Below are 23,643 nucleotides of genomic sequence, written 5' to 3'. Positions count from 1 at the left end.
CCTTCTCTATAAAATATTTCTGAGATAAAGATTCCGATCGAGAAATGCTTAAGGAAAGCTTGACATCCAAATGTTCTACTTTGAAATCAGATTACACAGATCTCGGGCGTTTCTCTCTACCTTCGTAAAGCTGCGTCAGTGGGCTCTTACATAAGAGTACGAGGAACTTTGTTAATATTGTACAACTTGTATAATATATTCCAAAGTATATCATATAAGATATTCCCATTACATCATGCGTCGGCACTTTGTCTTTGCAAATGGCGCTTCTATAATATATAACTGTACAAAATGGTAGGTCTTGCAGTTCTAGATAGGTGAATTACATTTTATGTTTCTCTATGCATCCGTTAGCCTTTAGCAAAATGACGAAAGAATGAGATGATATCGTATAGACTTTAGATCCAGTAAAAAGATATATTAAAAACGAGAGAACGATTTAAATGATACTATAGCAGCGTTATTCGAGTCAACGAGGAAGTATTAGATAAGAATTATTAAAATAAACAGCAAAATATCTTCCAGGAATAAAGAAATGTGCAATGAATTATGATAATTACGAACGAGAGTATTAATATTAGTTGAGCAAACTTCATTCCTTTTGATGAGTAGAGGGTATATCCTCATAGAAAATTATAGCCGTCGAAATTATCCTCTAATGAAGCATTTTTTTTTTTTTTTTTTTATCAGGTTCTACATATGATTTTGATAGTATCAACCTTTTGTGCTCATATAAAAGTAAATATTGAGTATGAAATGATATGATATTGAACATATTCGGATTAATTATTACGTAATGCTATAAGTACAATACCTTAGCTAGCCATTGTATATTTCATCGTTCATCGCTATGTCGCTAGTAACGAGTTAAGTAGCCTATTTTCAAATATAAATAACAAAATAAAAAAAAGTTTGACAAATTACGAGACGATTTAACTTAACTCAAGTATCCTGATAAATCAAATAATCGTATCTTACCTTACCAAAACTAGTCCGCTCGCAAGATAAAAATAAAAGAAACGAAACAATTTCTAAAGCTTCGAAATAATCCAAGAAAAGAGACATAAGTTGGAAAGAACAACGTCTAGTAGCATAACGATGAAAAACAAACGAAACAACTCCTAAAGCTTCGAAAAAATCCAAGAAAAGAGACATGTAAGTTAGAAAGAACAACGTCTGGTATCATAACGATGAAAAACATTCTTCCACACGGTTGCAGAGCGGTATCTTGAAAATGGCGCGTTTGTAAGAGACGAAATTTAACTTTGAATCATGACGAGCCGCGCATTTCGAGAGAGGGTGCGCCTCGTAATTCCCCGTGCATCGATTTCGAGGCGGGACGCGACGAATTATGCACGCGGCGGTGGCCCCAAAAGCGAAAAATCGCTGCGGAACGCGTAAACCGCGTCCCATTCTCCCTCTCCCTCTCTCTTTCTCTGTGTCCCCGAGTTTCTGTTTTCTCTCGCATACTTTTTCCTTTGTTTCTCGTCGATCTGTTTGGCTCGAGTTCAGAGGTAGCAAAAATTATCGTTGCTATCGGATCGGTGCACACGATAACGGTACGTCGCCGGGACGGAAATCGGTTTTTGCGCGACCAATTAGATGCGCGGCGACGATAAGTCGAGGACGGGAGCACACGCGGTAATTAGATTTTCGCGAAACGCTGATCCACCTCGATGTCTGCTATTCGTGCAATAATTATTAGATATTGACGCGTTCGGTCACCATGGCGACCATTTTTTTATGACAAGCTCTAAATAGTATACCATTCATCACGCAGTATAACGATTTCGATTCTTTGACCATTGAACCTGACGTGTTCGTTTGATACCGATGATCACGATAATTCTGCAAAGTAATGTAATCAGCGAGTTAATAATTGCTGATATTGCACTAACAGTGTGATCGAATGTCTTTGTACATAATACTCTTCCATTTGGAGGTTTCGTTTCTGTTTGTGGAGTGGAATAGAGGGAGATGTTGAAGTTCCCGTTGAGTAAATTTAATTACTGTATTCTCCGTTAATTTCTTTCTGATGGTTCGGTTGTGATTATTTAGACACTTTGATAAATTGGATGAGTTTTTTCTGATTCTTGTTTTTTACGATTAGGACCATATTTATTGTAGATGTCAGGCTTGATTAACATTATTGATCGATCCATTCGTATATGAATTCACAGTTAGTTGTTTTTAATTTTTTATTTGCCTCTTTAATGTATATATTTTTTCGCATTTCTTCTTGAAAATGACAATACCAACAGTTTAAGTAGATGTGCAATATATTTTTTATAAGACATATAGATATTTTATCCGATAGTTCTTATAGAAACTTTTATAGAAATTCTTTTATAAAGTACTTTTGCAACTTTTTTACGATAGAAGAAAGTATAATTTATGATTGCAGAGAGAATTTTCCAAATGAAACAGGTTATAAATTACTTCCAACTTTACAATTATTTACGACTTTTATGACTCAATTATTTCCAATCTCGCAAACGATGGCACCCAAGCAGGGTGAAAAGAGGAGAAAAAATCCACGAGAAAGATAGAAATAGTCCATCGATCCCCATCTTATTCCCCCATTTCCAAATAAAAACTCAACCAGGAGAAGAAACCACTCAATCTTCACACACACAAAGATCTTGAAATATTTATTAACTACTTATCACTCGGTAAAAATTGTCTAAAGCTCGGTTCAAGTTACGATGAACCCCAAAGAACTCAGGATCAAGTTTTCAAACAAAATCAAATTGCCTAACTAAAACACCAAGTAAGAAAGAAAAACTTCCAATTTTTAATCCCAGAAAACTCTTAAAACACCTGTTAACTACTACTCATAAAATTAGTAATAGTCTGAAATTCAATTCAGGTTAAGATTAACCACAAAGTACCCAAAGATCTAGTTTTCAAATAAAATCTCAGATAAGAGAGAAACCCTCCCAACTTTCAACCCTAGGAAGCTTTTAAAACATTTATACCTATTGCACAGTAGATAACTAAAAGCCAATTCGAGCCACGATTAACCTCAAAGTACTCAAAGGTGTAATTCTCAAATAAAAATTCAACCGCTAGAGAAATCCTCCAAAATTCTAATTCCAGAAAGCTCTTTAAACATCCAGTAACTATTACTCACATGGTAGAAATGTAAAATCCAATTCAAGCAGCGATTAACTGCAAAGTACGCAAACCGGTCCGGTAAAAAAGACGTTCACTTACCTGAAACAAACAAAGAAAAGGAAGAATGTAGAATGGTCACAAAGGGATCCGTGAAATTCGCGAAACGAGGGAAATTAAAGTTACGCAGAGTGTGAAAATAGAGGCTGGTACACGCGTGGCGCATTATACGTATACGTGTATATTATAAACGTAACGCGAGCGGCGACGCGACGAAACTCGTCGTCAGCTCGTGGCGGCGAGAGACTTTAATAAAAAACGCATTACACGCGTCAGGTGATTTTATCCGAGTTTCGTTTCGCCTTCCGTGTACGTAAGCCAGATTGTACACAAGAGAATGAGAGACAGAGAGAAAGAGAAAGAGAATGAGGACAGGGGGCTGCTGGATATTGCGAGGCCGCGATACATAGAGGGTGTCCCCTTCAATTTCACGTGTCTCCGGGACTAACAGATATCGTCCTGTAAATACAGAACATCGTCGCGAACGATATTTACTTGGCATGGCAGCGACCGCCATGTTTGTGTGAAATTGCTTAGCGTTTCTCTTCTGCTCGAATCCATTGCCGTTCCATTTCTCTTTCTTGGCTAAGGAACATGGCGAGAAGAACCAGGAACATGTAGTGCGTAGTTCAAGGTCTATGTTTCGTTGTCGATGAATTCGCAAAACCACAGCTACATACATACTTCTACAGGCTCTAGTAGCAACATAATCATTAATTAAGTTTTAAAGTTGAGTTTTCAAATGTCTCATGGCAACAAACCGAGGATAAAATTGTCGTTGATGAAATATTCTTTACTGCATTTCTACTAATTTTACGTTTGTCTTAGTATTAAAGTATAAAGTATAAATATTTAACAGAAATGCCGAACTTAATGAAAAAACCAAAAGGTCCTAGATGGATGAATAAATATGTACATCGACTGTATCATTTTTTTTTTTTTTCTATATTGAAATATAAATCGAAGTTGTAAGATCAGATCTTTGAAAGGGTCAGAATTGAAAATTTCACCTCGTTCTTAACCACCGTCGAAGTTATAGACACGGATGATCTCGCGTCGAGTCAGCTTCCAATCTCGGTTCTTTCGAAAGGACTATGTTCTTGGCGTGTGCGTTGGTCGTCGAATAAAATACGCGAGAGATGAGCACGGTTCGATGCTCTTTCAGCGACTTCTCGAAGAGTTTGGCGACGTATCGAGTAGCGAGGAAAAGTGGCGGTGCTTCGTGTGTAACAGTTTCACTCGGGCAAAAGTTTCCAAGTTCTGGGGTTCATCATATCGAAGTTTCCCTCGCGGTACGTGCGAGAAATACGTTTCGCGTTTTCGTTTCTCTGTTTCTCCTCTGCGCGACGGTTTGACGAAAGGCCGACTCTATTAAGAGGGTTGTTCGTTACGAAACCATGAAGCGGGAGAAATCGCGCGACATCAAAGCGGAAGAAAAGTTGCCGAAGCGGTAGATTCAAATCGGAATCCACGCTGGGTTAATTTGCGCTCTCAGTTATTGCACCCGAAAGGTTCCCGCCTCTTTCAAACTTACCGCGTGGAATTATTAAACCGAGGTCAGCGTGTTGGTGATTTAAAGAGAAATAAACGTTTACTACAGAGAAATGTTTAAGAGATTCCTGGTATTTGTGAAGTTGTTCGAAGTGATTACCTTCGCAGATTGCGAACGAAAGTCGTAAGAGTTTGATTTGGGTACTTTTGGAATTTTTTAGGGATCAGGGTTTCTGAAATTTTTACGAGTTTTAGGACATCGAAGTTTCTTAGAGCATAGTACAGCCTCGAGGGTTTGAAGTTTTGCAAAGTTTTTAAAACTTGATGGAATTTTGAGATACCCGTTCAAGATTTCTAAGAATATAACAAGTTTAAAAGATCTTCCAGAATTTTTAGAATTCTTTTTCACAGCGTTAAGGATTCTATGAACTTCAAATTTGCTGAAAATTTTAAAATCTTCAAAAATTCAAAGATTTTTTTAATTTTACTGCTTTTGAGTTCATCAAGAATTTGAAGAATCCTAAAATTATCGATATTTTTAAGCTCTTTAAGAAATCAACCTCCTCTAAAATTCTTCAGAATTTCGAGGTATCCAAGACCTTCAAGAACTTCGGAAAGCTCAAAATTCAAAACGTTCCAGGATGTTTTTCATTAAATCCAAGATTCAACAATTTAGAAATTCTTTAACATTCCCAAGAATTCACGGCCACAGCATCTTGAAACATTAAATCATTAAAACAATAAAAAAGTTTCAACTATCTCGAAAGATTTCCAAGATCTTCAGGATCTACGATGGTTTTACGAATTTTAAGACCTTCGAAACGTTCAAGATTTCCATCTCCAAGAATCCTGCACCATGAAAATTCCCAATACCTTCTAAAATTTCAAATTTCGGATATACAAAAGATCTATCCGAAGAAGCAAATAACCATAAAATTCTCACCACACGAAAACCTTGAAATCTCGAAAACAGGTTGCAAACAATCTTGGGGAATCTTGGCGAAACAATTCGGACCCTCGAGCAACAGCGAAGGAAACGTAGCAGGATCAGGGCATCGTACCCACTAAAACCACAGTCGAAATCTCCGCATGTACTCGAACGCTGCGGAACTACCACTCAACCGTAACCTCGTTTTCCATCATCCCCTCCTGCAGCATGGTTATTCCAGTGTGTGCTCGACCAAGAAGCTGAGACGAGGCGAGATACATTCTTCTATTCGGCCTACAAATTGAGGCGAATAAAGAAGTAGAGTCCAAAGAAGGATGCGAATAACCAGCGGAGCGCAGACGACTCGGTAATATACGATATTCCTTGACACCAGCCCGGGGATATTAAATAAAGAATCCCCCGCAGTCTCGCGGGAAGCCCCGGGGCAGCGTTTCGCCCATTACCGATCATCCCTTGCGCGTATTCCTCCGGAGACGAGACGCGTATCTGCCGATATTATGGCCCTATTCATGCCAACTTACCGAATATCCTAACAATGTATTACGCGAGTCGATGCCGTTCCAAGCGCCATCATTTCCGGTCCCTTCTCCTCTCTGCGTTAGGGAGAATACGTATTTATCTACGATAAGCGAGGGAGAGGGGTTATTACGATTTTAATTATGTTTGGCGGGAGGGAGGACACGGTGAAAAATTTAGATTCATCGATGAAGAGGATTTAGTGGGATACGAAGGTTTAAGGAGGTAGATTTTTAAGGACAGATTGTGTCGTTTGGGTTGGGTGGTTTCCTCGTATCAAATTGATTCTTTTCAATTGATTCGCATCCAACAAGCTCCTTTTTAATGCCGTTCTTATTTTAGATATATTTTTGTATTCTTGTAACAGTGTAATGTTATACGTATATCATATGGTATCGTTGTTTTTCCATATTATATTTTCACATATATTCATTGAATCGCATATTTAATATTTGACTATCATAAAAAGGCACTTTTTACGATCATGCACAGAACAATCGTATTTTTCCTCGTCTCACAATAAACACCAACCCCAATCATCGCAATAAAATCCACCCCTGTTACACACAATCCATCGCAACCTTCCCAAATAAACAAACCCATTCATATACCAAACTGTAACTAAAATTAGTTAGCAAACACCATCACAAAGTAGACTAACGCAAACGCATCAACGCAAAAGCATCCTAAACTGTCGCGTGACTCTCTAAGAAGTCGTCGCGAGTGTTTTCTTTCAATTACCGTTAGCAGGCTAATAGAAGCGCGGAGAATCTGGTCTTGCTTTCAGTCCAAACAGGCAAGCACCGGCAATTTTGCGCGTCTTATCGTTACTCTTCTTTCTTTGGGTCCGGAACCGAACAATTGGAGGCGCGAGAAGACGAGTTGTCTGTCGACAACGACAGACAGAGAACGGACAAGAGCGACAGAGGACAATGATGCTACGGCTACGACGAAATTGCTCGAGATCTTGAATGCCGGCTCTTCCTGAGTTAACGTCGAAAAGCTTCTGAGTGACTTGCTCGAGGTTTAATCACCGGCAGAAACTTCGCTAATGGCGGCTGCAAAGTGCTCGCGAACGAACCCGATGCCTCTCTCGCCCTCTGTCGCCTCTTTGTCGCCGAAAACTTCTACAAACGCGCGTGCACGCGTTTACATTTCGCCAGTAAAAAGGGGGAGGAACCGGGACCGTTCGTCTCGAGGATCGAGCGTGCTGTGGCTTGATAAGCGGACACACTACTGAGACAGCGAGCCTTCAACCGGGACCGAGCGGTTTCTTCAACCTGAGACTTGTTCGCCAAGTTCGTCAGAGTTAGAAGCACTGAGTTAGTTTTTGTATGGGTAGGTCTATTTCATTCGACGTATTTCCGTGTCTTGTGTTTTCTTTCCATAGAAGAGACGCATTGGTGGTGGAAATTTTGTTAGGAAGTAGTTCTATAATAGTTTAGATTAAGTGGATTTTTGTTTGCTCTTGTACGAATACGTTTGTTTTATTCGATGAATGACGAGTAGTTTCGTACCTTATGTTTTCTTTCGTTACATAAGACGCTTTTGGAATGGGGATTTTGCTAAAGGGTAGCTCCTTAGTAATTTGGATTAAGTGAATTTTTGTTTGCGTTTGTCTAAATACGTTTGTTCTACGAACGACGTAATACGAAATAATACGAAGTCCTGCTTTCGTTAGCATTATGGGGATATTTATTCGCACAATTTACGTAATTCTAATGATGTGCCACAACATAACGAGTAGAGAAGGTTAAATTGATAGTATAACACTAACAAGACAAAGAAATTTGATTACAATTAGACAAATCTCTGAATCTCACTGATTAAACTACAACTATTTTATGTTATTCACTTTGTTACCAAAGCTTCGTGCTTCCTAAAGCCAGAGAGTTTAGGATTTATCAAGCTTGGAACTCTTTGAAATACAGCACTAACACGAGTTGGACATCTTAACATATCCACAATCTCGACAATATGATGTGCTTTTCAGAAACTGAACGCCTTCAGGCTTTAGATTTATTATACTCTCTGAAGCACTTGCTGCATTAACATCAACTAGGATGAAAACCAAATGACTATGTTTAGAATTACATAGTAAATGTAATACTCTGTGAAGAATTTAGTAACCATAGCGACTAGCCATCTCTCGTTTCTACCCTATTATTCTTGTCATTGAAACAATGTTATCTTTGACAATCTGGTATATTGCGAGTCTACAGCTTCATCATGCGAAACTCGGTACGTTATAGCTACAGGTGGTGCACATTTTCATTTAGCCAATGCGTAGCTGAAATGTTTGGTGATCTTGAAACTCCGGATTCCCTTGCGTTCTGTATTCGTAAAAATGTCACTTGCAATTAAACAAACTTATAGAAATGAATCATTCGTTCATGTGTTAACGAATTGAACGTTAATAATGATTAATGAAATTGAGAAAAGAAATGAGAAACTAATACAAGTGAAGTTGATGACTTTAACCTGTATCTATGTATAGGCAAATCTTTTTTTTTAAATTCGTTTAAAAAGAGTTAAAAATTAGATATCTCATGTGTTACAACCTAACTATATTTCTATCCATCTACTTCAGGTATTGTCATTAGAGAACGATACCATCCAAGGAAGAAAAATACATTTTCTGGGTTTCGAATTTGCTTCGCGAGAAATTCTTTGTTTAACAAACGACGCACGTCTTCAACTGTCACTTTGTAGCAAAAAGATAAAAATATGTACTCTGTGAAACTCAGCAAGTTCCTCGAGTTCGCGATTTGATAAGTGTGGATTACAGCATGATATGCTCGCTGTCGCTTTGTTCTATCTACTCTGTTGAAACGGAGACGTGTCCTGCAGAATTTTAGAACTTTAAAACTACCCTTCGCCTTGGCTCAACGTGATAAGTTTGGATTCCTTCGCCACTGAGACCTTTTTCCAGAAACGATTGAACGAGATGACAAAATATGAGGATACTAAAAAAAACTTCCACTGACCATGAAATACCGCGCACAATTTAAGATTTAAATTCCACAAACCTTTGGTGAAGGAATCATCTTTTCAAATATTAAAGAACCTTTTTCAAATCTTATTACGTCTCAAAGTCTACAAAATCTTAGCACGATTTTCGAATGTAGAAACCCTAAAGAGGAAAATAAAAACAGAAGAGAATACCAATCCACTTAAAATCGTTATCATCCGCCATTGACATCAAAATCTCAGATTACCAAAGAATTTTAAAAATACTTCGCAAATCATATTATCATATATTGTATTATAATACAATAACTTTCGTACGAATCCATTTTTCCATTGTTACTCCTACCGCTATCAAAATTCTATATAAAGCAACCCAATCGTTTCATTCTCGACTCGACATATCTAAACCCAAGAATTGGCCGGATCGAAAGAAAGAAATACTAAGGTTCTGTATATAGGAACAGGGCAGAGACTAATTTCGAGAAAGGAGTTTTTAATCTCGACCAACCCCTCGCCAGTCTATATGGATTATAATTATATTCGGGTGGCTTCGTTTTAGGGAACGCCTCGCGAACCCTTCGCAGCTTCGGGCAGCCGGCCCGTTTCGCTGCTATAATTGGTATTTATGCTCGTGGCCGCGTTCGCCGTGATTTGTGGCTGAAACTCCGTTAATGAGACGCACGTGTCTGTTAATTAACCGAGACCTGCTGCGCCTACCAACCGAACGATCGGCCGGATTAGCGAGTTTTTTTCCCTCAGGAAGCGTCGCGGGGAGGTCGAGGCGAGAAATAAAAGTCAAGACCTCGATCGCGTGACGAATTTCACCGGCCGATTTTTTTCAATCACCGTCTCTTCGCTTTGATCGTTTATCTTGCCGAGGGACTTTATTCTTGCCACTGGAAGATGCTTGCTTGTCAGCAGAGAAAGTTTGTAAAGAAAGTCGAAGAAAGTTGAAAATGGGTGATTCGAGTTTAAAAGGCGCGTTTTGTAGAATTTAGGGAAGATTTAGGTGGCATCCTTTGGAGTTCCTTTTTCTATTTTGGTTCCAGGATTATGGTGAATTACAGTAGTTGCTGAGAATATGAATATGCATTGTGGAAAGTAAGAGAAGATGAGTTTTGGATTTCTTGGGGATTGTTGCTAAATATGTGAGGATAACTGGATTGCAAATGTAAACTGGTTTAAGTGAAAGAATGAAACAAACGTAAAGGAGGGAGCAAATGAAAAAATAAGCGCTGCTGGCACTTACTTCACTGGGACGTATTAAAGTAATTTCCATTTTCTGATATATTCGTCATATTTTGCCAAAATTGATAAAAGATATCATTACACCCAAGACACCCATGTTTTTAATTCTAACAATTTACCAATACGAACCGTTATGCTTCCTCTAAATTTGTCCAAACAATTTCATCTGCGTTTAATCTAATTCCAACAACTTCTAAATAAAATTCTGCAGCTAAACAATATCTCAAGCGAAACTCCATTTCCTCCATTATTCAACCACGTAACTCTACCCTACCTGCCGCAACAAATAACCCGAGAACGATCCACAAACCCAAATTACCCCACAACCCTGCCGAAACCCACCATCTCTAGCCAGATTCACCTAAAATTTCCACCCTACAATCCACATAACGGACTCTTCGAAAACACCCTCACATAAGAACGTATAGAGGATATAACGCGTGGGTCCATTGGCGGGAAGTTAATAAAGAAATATACAAGGTGTCCAACCTCCGCATTTAATATCAATTTGCCCTGGCCGGTTCTCTTTCCATTCCCTTTCACGAATAGCTGTCCCTTCGGTCGCGGAGGCCGAGACGACATTGCCACGCGAAGGGTGGAGGGTTTCTCTAGGAGAAACGAGGGCTGGATGACGAAGAGGGTAGCGAAGACTGAGGACCAGCAACGATAAGAAAATAAGAGAGAGCCGGACGAGGCCGAGGGGAGGGTAAATGGCTGGGTATCGTAACGCGAGAAAGAGGTGGTGAAACCGGCTACTAGCCAGGAATTTTCGTGGTGGAAGACAGCCCAAGGGGCTGAAAAGAAAGTCACGAGGGAGCGTAACGCGTCACGGAACTTCCTTCTTCGCCTGGGACGAAGTAATTGTTAAAACGCGTTCCGAAAGATGAGAGCTGCTGATTACTTTCCTACCCCCTCGCCTTCACCCCTTTAGTTGCTCTAAGTGCGTCTCGCGACTCCTTTTTCCCTCTTCCTTTCCTGTCTATTTCTTTTCCTTCTTTTTCTTTTTCCTTTTTCTTTCTTTACGCTTATTGTAAATGCTCCCGGATGCGGCGTACCCTCGCGGCTTCGTGGAAATCTAGCAAATTGACGGGGTCCTCCTTGTCTCGCGAGAAGGAAATTAGTGGAGTAACGCGGAGTACTTAGACGCTCCTCTGCTTAATTCGCCGTGATACCGCTTTGCGGCCGAGCGTTCCGTTTTATTCCCACTGGTAAATTTGATGCTGGATACTGATGTCGGCGGAGAAGGTGATTAAGGTTTTTCGCGGCTCTTTTTAAATTGGTCCGAGTCCTAAAGTGGCGCTGGGAAATTCTTTCCTTTGTGGATTCGTTATTCTTTTAGGAAGTTCTCAGGGAGATGGAACAAGTGCTTTTTGCTCCTTGGGAGAAATTACCGGGTTGCGGAGAATTCTATTAAAAGTAGTCGCGCAATGCATTTAATAGATAGGTATATTGCGATTGCAATGCTATTATTATATTATATATACTAGACCTGTTAACTATTCTATATATTGTAGACTACTAGATTGTAGATTACAGAAGTAATCTATTACATTGATAATTAAACGTAAGCATAAATGTAACGAAGTACAGTCTACGAACTGCATTTAAATCTTTGTAACTGCGTATTCTGTATAATTATTGTACATTTATGTTTATACAAAATGGAACGGTTGAACTAGCCAATGAAACTGAAGTAGTTCTGCATTCGTTACAATGTTCCAAATCTCTTAAGAAAACTGTATGAATACTGGATTCTTATGGATATCTAACTATTTGCCTTTTGCCATTTTTTTTTAGTAAACATTTAAATAGGCGTTAGCTATTCGTTTAATAATTTCTAATGAATTTTTTGTGAGTAATTGTACCCAAATTGTTGTGAATAACTTCCCCTTGCTTCGCGACATTTCTAATAACTACTTCATCGAATGTTGTAACAATTTCTTGTAAACAATTGTGACCAATTGCAGAAGCTATCATTGAAATCCCAATTCTATTGTTCCATATCTCTAATTAGGAAATCATAAGAGACGGCAATGAATACTGCATTTCTGAAACTACTAGCAACCCCAGACCAAATTGAACCGAATCCTATCGATCGAAGCCCGGAAATCCTTTCGATTAACAGTACGTCGTACCGGACGCAAGGAATTAATTCTCCGTCTCCCCCAACCCTGACCCACCCCCAAAACCCACGGAAACATGAATTATGTCCAAAGAAGCGCGCAGCTGTCACCGAACGGCTGTGGTAATTGCGTTATTTGCATTTAAAGCGGAAAAAGCGCGGCAGGGAAGGTTGGAAAAGGCACGCTTCGAGCGTCCTTTGACCGCTTCCCATCTTCGAGACATAGAAGGTTCCCGTGGCATCCCTTTGTGACTGCGTCTGCCTCTTATTAAGCCGACAGGCTGGCCAGTGTGATATTGCCGACTGCTCGGATGCCACGTTAAGGTAGGTATTCTGAAATTCCCTGTTTTCTTTTCTCTTATTACCCTCGAATGACTGCGAAAGTGTTTCGTACCAAAAATAACAAATATTTTTTAAATTTTTACAAAGAAATGGCCTATCTTTCTCTCGTGAAGCGGTCATTGAGAGAATATTAAGTTTTATTTAAATAGAAAATAATAATCGGTTAATCTTGAAGAGGTTTTTTGGAAAATTAAATGGAAAACGATATTAATTTTTAATGGGTCTTGTTTAATAAAGTTTATTGATAAAAAAATAGCTTATATCACGATACATGTTTTATATTCATAATAGATAAGCTTATATCATGATGCGTATTTCTCTATACTTTTATGAATGTGAGAAATTCAAACATATTAATATTATTTATATGACCGATGTTACACATCTATCAATGGAGAATTCTGATTAATTTATTCAACTCCTCATTTTTTATATTCGTTCGCAACGAATTATATCCGAGGGAATATTTATATTTTATTAAAAATTAAAAATTGAACATTTTTCACTCCTTCTCCGTAGTTTGCATACAAAATTGTATAGTCTGCAACCTACAGTGGTAGACAAGAGAAAATTTAGTAGGTAAGCGGAAAAAAGCATCATAATTTTACAAAAAGCAATTATATTTCATTGTAGCGTAAAATGAAATTGTTTGTCATTTACGAAACAAGCTTCAAACATTTTTATACACGAACTTTTTTTATCGTTTCAATGTCTGGGACCAACCCTATAAATCCCTATATTTTGTTATTACCTTGTATGCTTCAAAATAACTTAAAACAGCGCGTGTTTGTGTTAGTACATAACGCGTGTTTTTCTGACGTAATTCAGAATTTCGATGAACTCAATTTCTACAGAGGGAAATTTACAATAATTAGGAACGGTTTACACTGACTGAAACGGCATTTTCATCCTATTGACTCAAACACTCCTCATTTCTTCTAACCACCCTTCTGTTCTCATTTACTCTCACTCGGCTCTATTTACACACTTTTTCGCTATTTATTTTCACTCGACTTTCACCCTTTCCCTCGAGCTATCCGCCCTTCTTCAAATTAATATTTACACCTGTACGCTCTGGCCCATCAATCACAGTCGCTACACTTACAACGATCTCACGGATGGATCTTCACACCCCTAAAAGTGCATTATTTCACACGGCGAACGCAATACAACCCCCGTGTGTCTCTCATCCACTTCATTCCACATTCCCTCTTACCCCATTACCTTCTCGCTCGTCCATCCTGCAATTTTCACACTCACACACATACACACTCATTTCCAGAGGGGCAGAGAATACCAAGCAGTAACAATTGTCTCAGGCTTCTCGTTTCGAATTCCACGACGAATGAACGACACCCTGATATACATCACTGTTCATAAGTACTAGGACGTCTATAAATTTCGTACGAAACGCGATTATTGATCCAGATTATGAGTAAAACTATTTTATATTTGTGTCAAGATATTTAGTAAAAATTTGTAAAAACTACATGTAACAGGGAAAAATAGCGAATGGGCAATTATGCGACTTTTGTAACTCTTAATCCAAATAACATGGAAAAAATTTGCGAAGATTTACGTAGGAAATTCTGACAAATCTACTCGGCCACATAACAAATGACGATTACAGGAAAAAAGTATAAGTACGTTTTTGTTGGTTTTCTGATTTTAAATCCATTTTACGATTAAACAGGGGGATTTTAATATGAGAAACTATTACGTCCAAAGATGTAAGCCTTTCAAAAATAATTAATAAGTGGACAAAATTTGATAGAAGATAAAGACATAATTACTAACACCAATGATATTCTAACATCTTCTATATTATAATATTATGACGAGCAATACTTCCAAAATTTTGATAGAGATAATAAAACAAATATTTAGCTCCAAAATCAGATATAGAAACAATTTCGATACTATAGAATTAATCGACAATACGCAGAATCTTAAAACCGCTTGTCTATAAAAAATAGAAAATGTAACTTGTTACCTTATTTCCTAGTAATCTTCAAGTATAATGAAAAATTTCATAATAAAGCAGTAATTGGGTAAAAATTTATAAGATATTTAAATTCTCTAAATCTTCTCTTGTGTTAATAAATCCCATGGTTTACTACTAACTGACTAAATTCATCACAAACTTATATTCCTGCAGGATGATCATTCATAACGATAACTCGAAGAAACTAAGGGACGAAATTATAGGAAGGAAATTTTTAAAGAACCATCGAGGACGGATAAAATTCAAACAACGATTCGCAGTAATAACACGGTAGTAGGTTTTATGAAAAACGATTCGTCGTAAGTTTGCCCCAAGGAATCGGATCGACGACTGATCTAAATATTAATATCGCGAGATCGTAGTACGACAAACGTAACAATCGTACGGAGCTCATCCTAGAAAAATGTTTTGCCTCGGCTCGGGAAAACTCACTGCTAACGATACCTTCAGCTCGACTGCTACGTTTTGTTTCCATAACCGGTGGAATAACACTCCGACCGCTTATCTTCGAAACAGCTACCGTTCTCGATCGCGAAAAAAAACTTACGTACGGGTTCCTCCTCCGCCTCGCTGGAAGTCCTAGTTTTTTCAATGTAACAACGCGAGTTCCGCGAAAGAATCGGGACGTTTGCCCCAGTCTCTCCTTTTATTCTCCATTTTTTTTTCTCCTTGCCTTTCCAACGACCGCCACGGCATGATTAACGACGGCATAATGTTGCTGCGAACAAAAGTGAATCCGTAGCAAAAAGCTACGGCAGAGAAACACGCCGGATGCACGGAAGACGGACAACGTCTGTATCCGCGCTTTCCTTCTCGCCAACTCTGCCAGAATTATGAACTTCGTCTTTATTCGTATATAAGGGGTGGTCGATTTTTTATCTGCTTTATAGATATTTAAAAAAGGGTATGTTGTATTGTTGGATAGATGAAAGTGTTTTTAGAGGATTGTAAGAGATTCGAGATGTAAACAGAATGCGGATAAGTAGCAGTGCTAAGATGTGTTAAGATCACATTTTTATTCTTCTCTGATCCTTTTAAGAGTCGAATTTTTATACATAGCGTACAAAGTTTCTTTGTCATTAATCATTAACAATAGAAACACATCTTCTTTTTATGATTTTGGACCAATTTTAACTAAACGAACATTAGTTGTTGTAGTTCATACGAAAATAAGGGCAGTTTAAATCATCATTTTGGGACATCGAAATTGCGTAAAAAGTACAGACATTCAAACATTTCAATCTTTACCGATTTTTACAAAGACTATCCTTACAGACAAATTTTCAGCCTCTTAACTATTAAACATATAAGCTTCTCTGTTTTTAAATGTTAAGTTGAAAGCATTATCGTTAAGCACTGAATTCATTATATTCATTGTCCTACTTTTAATTCTTTCAAAATATCACTGAATTCATCCCCAGAAAAATTATCAAAGTCGTCACATTAAAAAAATTCCATTTCTCGTTGTTGCCAAAAGTACAGATGGAAGATGTATGTAAGTACCTACACATATCTGTATCAAGAATCCTCTCTCCACCCGTTACTACGTCTGTCCTTGCACTTTCGACCCCTAGATCCTTCTGATCCTTCCAGCCAAGGCTACAGCTCGTCCACAGGCTGTGACGTAATTGATTTTGCGACCGGTGTCCTTCGACCGGCAGAAACGACCAGGCTTAATGGGCAGACGTTTTATCCTTCTCTTTTACGGGACCACGTATCCGACAAGCCGCCGCCATTACGCCTGCTGGCGAACTTTCCCCGACATGGAATGCGACAGTAAAGAAAATACGCCTCACACGAGCTTTTACTGACTTCCAGGATACCAACCATTCGGGAAGTTTGCCGGAAAATTCTGGATGCTTTCGAGTTGGTGGATTTGTTGTACTTTTTGTTCAGGGTCAGGAAGGAAGCTTTTCAAGGATGGCTTTTGAAGAGGACGCGGATGTAATTACGTGGATAGATGTACAATATTTTGAAATGATAAAATGGTTCTTTAATGTAATAATGTCGTTAACATTAGACTTCCTTTAAACACCTTCACCATTACCAGGATTAGAACGTAATCCAAGTAATCTATTTTATTAGATCAATTTGTATTCCAATGTCGACTTAATACCAATTTATATCTAGTTATGCAATTACAAATTAATAAGGAGACACATCTATTTTTCATCGAGATTTAACTAGACGAAATCCGTTTGATATTATTGAAATTTTTATTAGGGAATGAAAATAATCACAGTTTAGATACAGAAACAGACATCTAGTACTTGTGAAAAATTAAACAAACAATATCTTTCAAAATTAGTCACTTCTTCAAAATATCACATTTATATAATTTTTACCAACAAAACAAATTACCAAAATCCATATAAGAAATCCAAATACATCCATCATCTATTGAAAATTAAATCCTTTACTATTGCAAACTCACAAAAATATTTCACTCTTCTAACTTTTGCCGAAACAGTAATATCATCGCAACACATAATGAAGAAATACACCTACATTTCCCATAAACATTGACCTTACCAACATTATTAATCTCACGATCCCTACCATAAAATAAACCATCGCAATCCCAGTAGAAAGACACATCCATCATGGAAAGAGCCGCACGCAATCAAAACCTCCCTTGCAATTACCATTAGCTATCAACTATGGAACATTATCCGGACGACAATCGCTACCACGTAACAACATCGACGCTCGAGCATACACTTGAGCGAAGTGATCGCGGTCCGCTGCGAAACGTGGCAGAAAACTATATTTCACGCTTGCTATCGACGCCATAAGGACGCGCGTAGCGCCTCTAAGAGGATGCAGCAGCGGCGAGACATGCGTCTCGTCGTATCGGGTTATGGACCTGTAAATACGCTGGACGTGTTTACACGACCATAACCGCGGTCGTCTTGTAAATAAGTTAACCCCGGGTCTCTGGCCGGGTTTTACGAGGACAACGACAAAGTACCGATATAACGTGGTCCAGCGTTCGCCGCCTCAGTCAATCACGAGCTTCCTCCGAGCGTCTACGCGACCATTCGAACACCGATCTTAACCCTTCTCTAGCGACATGCTAAATCACGGTTAACTTGCGCAATGCACGAGTTCGAGGGTGGGAACGACTGCCGGAGACCAGACGTTTACGTCTTCCGTGAATTACGGAAAACTTGCTGGTCCTAGAGTGATTTGGCTGTAGGAGTTTCCTTCTGGGAGACGCTGTTTCCTCCTGTATGGGAAACTTGAGAATTAGGTTCAAGGAGTTGTCTGGCTTCGTTTAATGGCTGACATTGGCCTTGATTTGTGTTTCCAACTGATGGTAGATCGTGTTATTGCTGGATTCTTGGGAGTTGCCCTTTATTTGTTTCAAGATCTTTTAAATGCGTAGATATTCAAGTGGAGGTTGTTCGACTGTTATAAAAATTTTGGGGAAATTCTTGAGAGTAGTCGCAAATTGTCAGTTCTTGTATCTTATGTCTTATGAACGTTTTTGATAGTTACTTAATTAAGGTTCGTTGTAATCATTTTTTATGAATTCATGTGAGTAGTCATGTATCGACAAATATACTGCTGTAACGAAATTTTTGCGAATTTTGTATATAATTGCAAATTTCTCAGCTCTGTTGATGGTTTATCTCTTGCTTGAGAGTTAGATATCCTTGATATCAAGTGAAAAATATTATAAAATTATCCATAATTTGTATTCAATAATTCGTGCTAAGAAATCGAAGGTGAAATTATAGTTGAAACTATCACGTTATTACAAATACGGCGTGTCTTTGCTACGATCAACTATAATCTACAATGTTCATGAGGAGTATAAATATTTCGGTATTGAGACAATTTAGATAATTCGAGATTCTAGTCCTTCTGTAGACAGCGTTAAAATTACATCGATACATAATATATTCCTTTTTAGATTTTGGATGATAGCCCCATCTTCGTACTTTTATTCTGAAAAGGCAAATGTGATTACTGTAACTGTTAGTTTGATAGTACCACATATCCTATTTCACACTGAAATGTAGACTTAGATTATATATGATTTAAATTGCCTTTTTCAGAAGGCAGAAGCATAACTGAAGTAGAATGTTACTAATAACATATTATAGATAAACTGATTGAACATTTCTCGTTATGGACTTACGGAAACAAACATCAGACATCTGGTGAAGTAATGTTGGAAATCATGACTGGGTGCGCATATTTTCCCTGCAAACAGGCAGTATTTTCGCAACAGCGTCGTTCGACAAACATTTTTAATGCCCCATAAAGTATCCAGGCGATTTTGACACGTTCCAGTTACGTTGGAATAAAAATCCTAAAAAATAACTTCGGTGAAAATATCACGACGATATTTCACCAGGTATGTAAAAGCAGCCAAATGCCATCTCCAAAGTTTTATGCTCAAATTTCCGTCGCTGACACTCTTATTTTAGACCAATCAATATTTAAAATTTTAATTCAGGAATTCGAACATTTCTACTCGTAAGTCAAATTCTAGGGAAAAGTAAACTTAGAGAGATTTGCGATTAGCTTAAAGTTAAGCTTATGAGATACAACTTAGACATAGAGTCTAAATCATTAAGCAACGAATTAATTTCACATTGATTGTTTTTAATTTACCTTTCTAATTATCTATTTATAAATACTGCTTTTCATATTTGAAAAACATATTTGAACTCAACCAAGAAATAACCTAGAAACTACTATCATAAAATAACCTGGCGAATAATCAAAGTGAAAAACATTTTCCTCTCCTCTTCTCCTACTCGATATTTAAAGTACCAATTATCGAAATACCAAATGATCCTACTTCTTACGTGAAAATCTGCATTCTACAGAAATTCGAGCGATCGACCCCAGGTCAATCGATGATCTCCGAAACATTGTGGAACTTTGTCGCGAATAGAGCTACTCTCGCGCTCAGATGGCTCCGATTCCGCGTTATCGAGTCGAATCTTCGTATTCGGATGTGCAGCTGTCGCATGTTCGCACAAACACATCGAATCCCGCACTAATAACTCGAATGGAAATTGGCCTGGGGCGTTCGAGATATCCGGTCCTGTTTCCGCCACTGTGTCCCCTTTCTCAATTATGCGTCTTCGAGATGTTACTATTCGCAGTAAGATAGCGAAATCCAGGCTGATGCATGGGCCATACCGCAACACCGACTCCGCGGAGGATTACAAGAATGCAAATTGTCGTGTGAGCTGTCGGCACCGAAGCAATTTTGTTAGCATTCGAAGTCAAGAGAGAAATTCCCTTCTGCTAATGTGTATCGTTGTTAGTTAATCGGTTAATGTATCGTTGATTTATTATGTATGTATTTTGAAAGATTATCAATTTTCAGATATATTTAGGGATTCATTTTAGAAGTGAGCTATTGACTAGGATGAAAGGTTAATTGTCCATTAAAATAATGGTATTTAATAAGAACAATATTATAATTTAAAATAGAACTAACAAGAAATAGTAATAGTATTTAATAAGTTCTAAATTAACTTCTTTTTTTAAAGCATATCATTCTCAACATCGCATAATTAAACTTCGAAGCATGTACGTTAAGAATCGAATATTACATTTATAATTCTGAACTCATTTGTTTCCATATTTGCACAAATAAAGAATTACTCTTCCTATTATATCAAAACGAACCACCCAACCAACTTGCAAAAAAAGAAAGAAGTAATCGTGCCTATGCATTCATTACATGATTTAAAAAATGTTCGATCCGTAAGTAATTGAGTAGCCGCTTGAACCATCCCGTGTTTCCTTAGCCTCCTCTATTTAATAGATATATTCTCTTAATAAAACAGATCGAAAGGGGCCCCAAAGACGTTGTAATCCATGGTGATCAGGCTGTCAGTCCCGGCACGCGTTCGCGAACGATCCGTAATACACTAATTCCGGCGCGAATGTTCTCAGAATTAAATAGCGATCAATCTTCCCCACAGATTCCCCCAGCAAACCTCCCTCCACCTCTAAACCACCTCACAGTCGAACAAGACGGAACCGAGGTGAAAAAAACAATTCCGCTTTTATCGAACCATCCCCTACCTATGCCTTTCCCTCTGGCACGCGTTCTCTTGACTCTAACGACACGCAAACGAGCCTGCTCGACGTCGACTTCCGACCAGCAAAGACTTCGTCGACACGGCGTATCTGCTTATTCATCGTCCGCGTAATGGGGTGGTTCAAACCCCCACACCCTTTCGAACAAAGCGAAGAAACGAATTGGCAGGCGGCTGACGGCTTCCGAGGGTGACTTTCGCTGTTCCTTCGACCGACGAAGATGGTGTGCACCGCCCCTGACACTCGAAGGAACGGGTCGATGAAGAACAAGAGAACGTAGAGGGAGGATGGGAGGATGAAGACGGTGGTTAGGATGATGGTACAACGATCGTTGTACTATCTCCGGTGAACAAAGCCAGAGCTAACCCCTGCATGCCGGAAGCTAGAACAGGGGGAAACAGGCTGAGTCGCAGGACTTCCGGTTCATCCCTTCGATAGTTCAGTCAACGCGATGAATCGGCTCACGCTCCCCGAAATTGCGTTTGGATCTCCTACAGGAAAGAAATATCTTTTCTATCGTCTGTTTGCCGACTGTTTAAGAGGTTAAGGGGGTGGCAATTTGGATTTTAATTAAATCGCAGAGGCGACTTCGTTGGTTGGCTGAGGTGGTCTGTTTCGAGGTAGACAGAAAGATGATATTTAGAATTTGATTCGAGTATTTTGAAGTAAAGATCATTCCTCTTTCACTCTTTATTATTTAAAGGCAATACGGATAACAATTTTTATATTCTGAATAGGTTAGAATCTTTTCCTCGCATATTTGTAGATGTATTAAACAAGAATTCTTATTTGTTGTAACTCAAAGAATATTAACTCCAATAATAGTAAATATAACAGTGCAAAATGTGATAGTTATGTCATGTGTAAATTATTGTCATTCGAGATACTAACTTCGCACGAAGCATACACGAAACGCCATCTCAATTAACATCGTCTATTCCCAAAGCTTCTTATACTATTTCCTGCAAATCAATTCGTTACGAAAGCCGCGATAAAACGTGGATTGCGGGCGGCTCGCGAGCAATCAGCGACAGCGACGAGAAGTCGTCCACAGAGATTCGATGAATCAGTGGGGCAACAAAGGGAATGGAGGGGAGGGGGCAAAAAACAGAGGAGAGGAGGGGAAAAAGAGGGCAATGGTCTCGGCCAGGGGGATAGTCAATTTCCATCGACCCCCTACTGGCACGAAAAATGAACAGAGTCCGGCGCGAGTTCGCCGGCTGATTATTTCGCTTTTTGCCACATCGTTGTGCCGTGGCGTCGCTAAGAAAAATGGCACGATCCAGGAATGTAGTTTTTTCGTCGCTCCACTCCTTGTCAGTCGAACGATTCGTTTCACCATTCGTGCAAAACCATGGACGTCCATCGCGTGCCGGAAAGATAATCGTCGCGTTCGAAACGTCACCGGGTGACTCGTCCGGATTTCGCTCGTGATTCGTTCACTGTTACGGCTCTAGCGAAGTTACGAGGGAATACAGGACGGAGGGATTGATGACTGACTTCCGGGATTACCCCGTGTGCTCCTTTTTTTCGAGAGGTAGATGGATCGGGTGGAAGCGAGGAGATTGCACGATGCAAAGGAGCCGAGGGTGATGCAGATCTTTATGGAGATACGGAGGATTCTTGCTGCAGTAAAAATTGGGGTTGTCGAGTTGAGAATGTCAAATGGGAATACGGGTCTACTTTTTGGTAGTTTTGGCTGGAGAATGTGTGTTAACCGTCTACAATTCCATGTGACTTGCAAGTTACGAACGTTTATGTATATTCGTGTCTTTTTATATTCATTTATTTCTTTACGATTATACTACTGTACTGCGTAAATGCTGACTTTTATAGCAATTCAACTATTAAATCCTGACACAATTTCTCTTATCCATTAGCAAAAGCAACATCAGATAGGGATATTTCATACGAATCTATTACTGGAATTATGACCTAAAAGCAACGTAAAAGCGACTAACAAGATTACCACTTCCAGATCTTAAATTTTTATTTCTATAAATTAAATAAAAGTTCCACTCTCTTGAAATATCAAATTTCTTCTGTCTAATCTCATAACTACTATAACTGCAATTTATAACACTTAATAACATGCGCCACGAACAGCATAAACCGCGAAGAATCTCCTCAAATCTACGAAAATCCAAAGTTCCATTCGGGGTCGATCGCGAGCGGATTCACGCAAGGTACTAGATCAGTCACCATTCCGGAAGAGGTTAATAAACGTCGCCGGCAACGAGTGGCGAACGAGTCGTTCGATGAAAAATCTTGCTTGTTTATCAAGAGCATGCGAGAGTCTCCGAAGCCGGAGGCAAAACGATCGAAGTTGTTCGCCGAGGCACGTTGTTCGACGGCAGTAAAACGATGATATACGAAACGCGGAATCGAGGCGACACCGGGGCCAGTGAAAAGAAGGAATCAGCAGGAAGGAAAAGGAAAGAGAGAGAGAGAGAGAGCGAGAGAGAAAGAGAAAAAGAGAGAGCGAAAGAGAGCTACGGAAGTTTCCAAGTCCGCGACGAAGACCGTATAATAAAACAATCGTATTCCGGGCCAACGGAGCGAGAAGCAATAAGGGCGTACGACAGTCCGAGAATATTCTTCAAAACAATATTTCGCGATCGTCCAAAAGGAGACAGAGCGGCGTCGTCGTCTCTGCTTTCCTTGCTAAAAGTGTATCGACGAGCGACGTTTCTACGCGGGCCTCGACCGTTTATGGATTTTCGATGCCGTCGAACGTCGCCTCTGAAAAGT

At 39.0% G+C, this 23,643-nt stretch overlaps 1 protein-coding gene across 2 annotated transcripts in view; it reads left to right on the top strand.

The window, feature by feature from the left end:
• Window positions 1-3,355: 3,355 nt before the first annotated feature.
• Window positions 3,356-23,643, top strand: part of LOC139993855 (uncharacterized) — a 241,424-nt gene continuing 221,136 nt past the window's right edge. For both annotated transcript variants that reach the window (XM_072015971.1, XM_072015970.1), the window contains exon 1: window positions 3,356-3,362. The gene's annotated coding sequence lies outside the window, so the exon portion shown is untranslated. The remainder of the gene's footprint in view (window positions 3,363-23,643) is intronic.

The sequence above is a fragment of the Bombus fervidus genome, chromosome 13 (genome assembly GCF_041682495.2).
Source record: "Bombus fervidus isolate BK054 chromosome 13, iyBomFerv1, whole genome shotgun sequence".
NCBI lineage: Eukaryota > Metazoa > Arthropoda > Insecta > Hymenoptera > Apidae > Bombus > Bombus fervidus.
The sequence above is the reverse complement of the archived record's forward strand: the minus strand, read 5'-3'. Positions and strand labels throughout refer to the sequence as shown.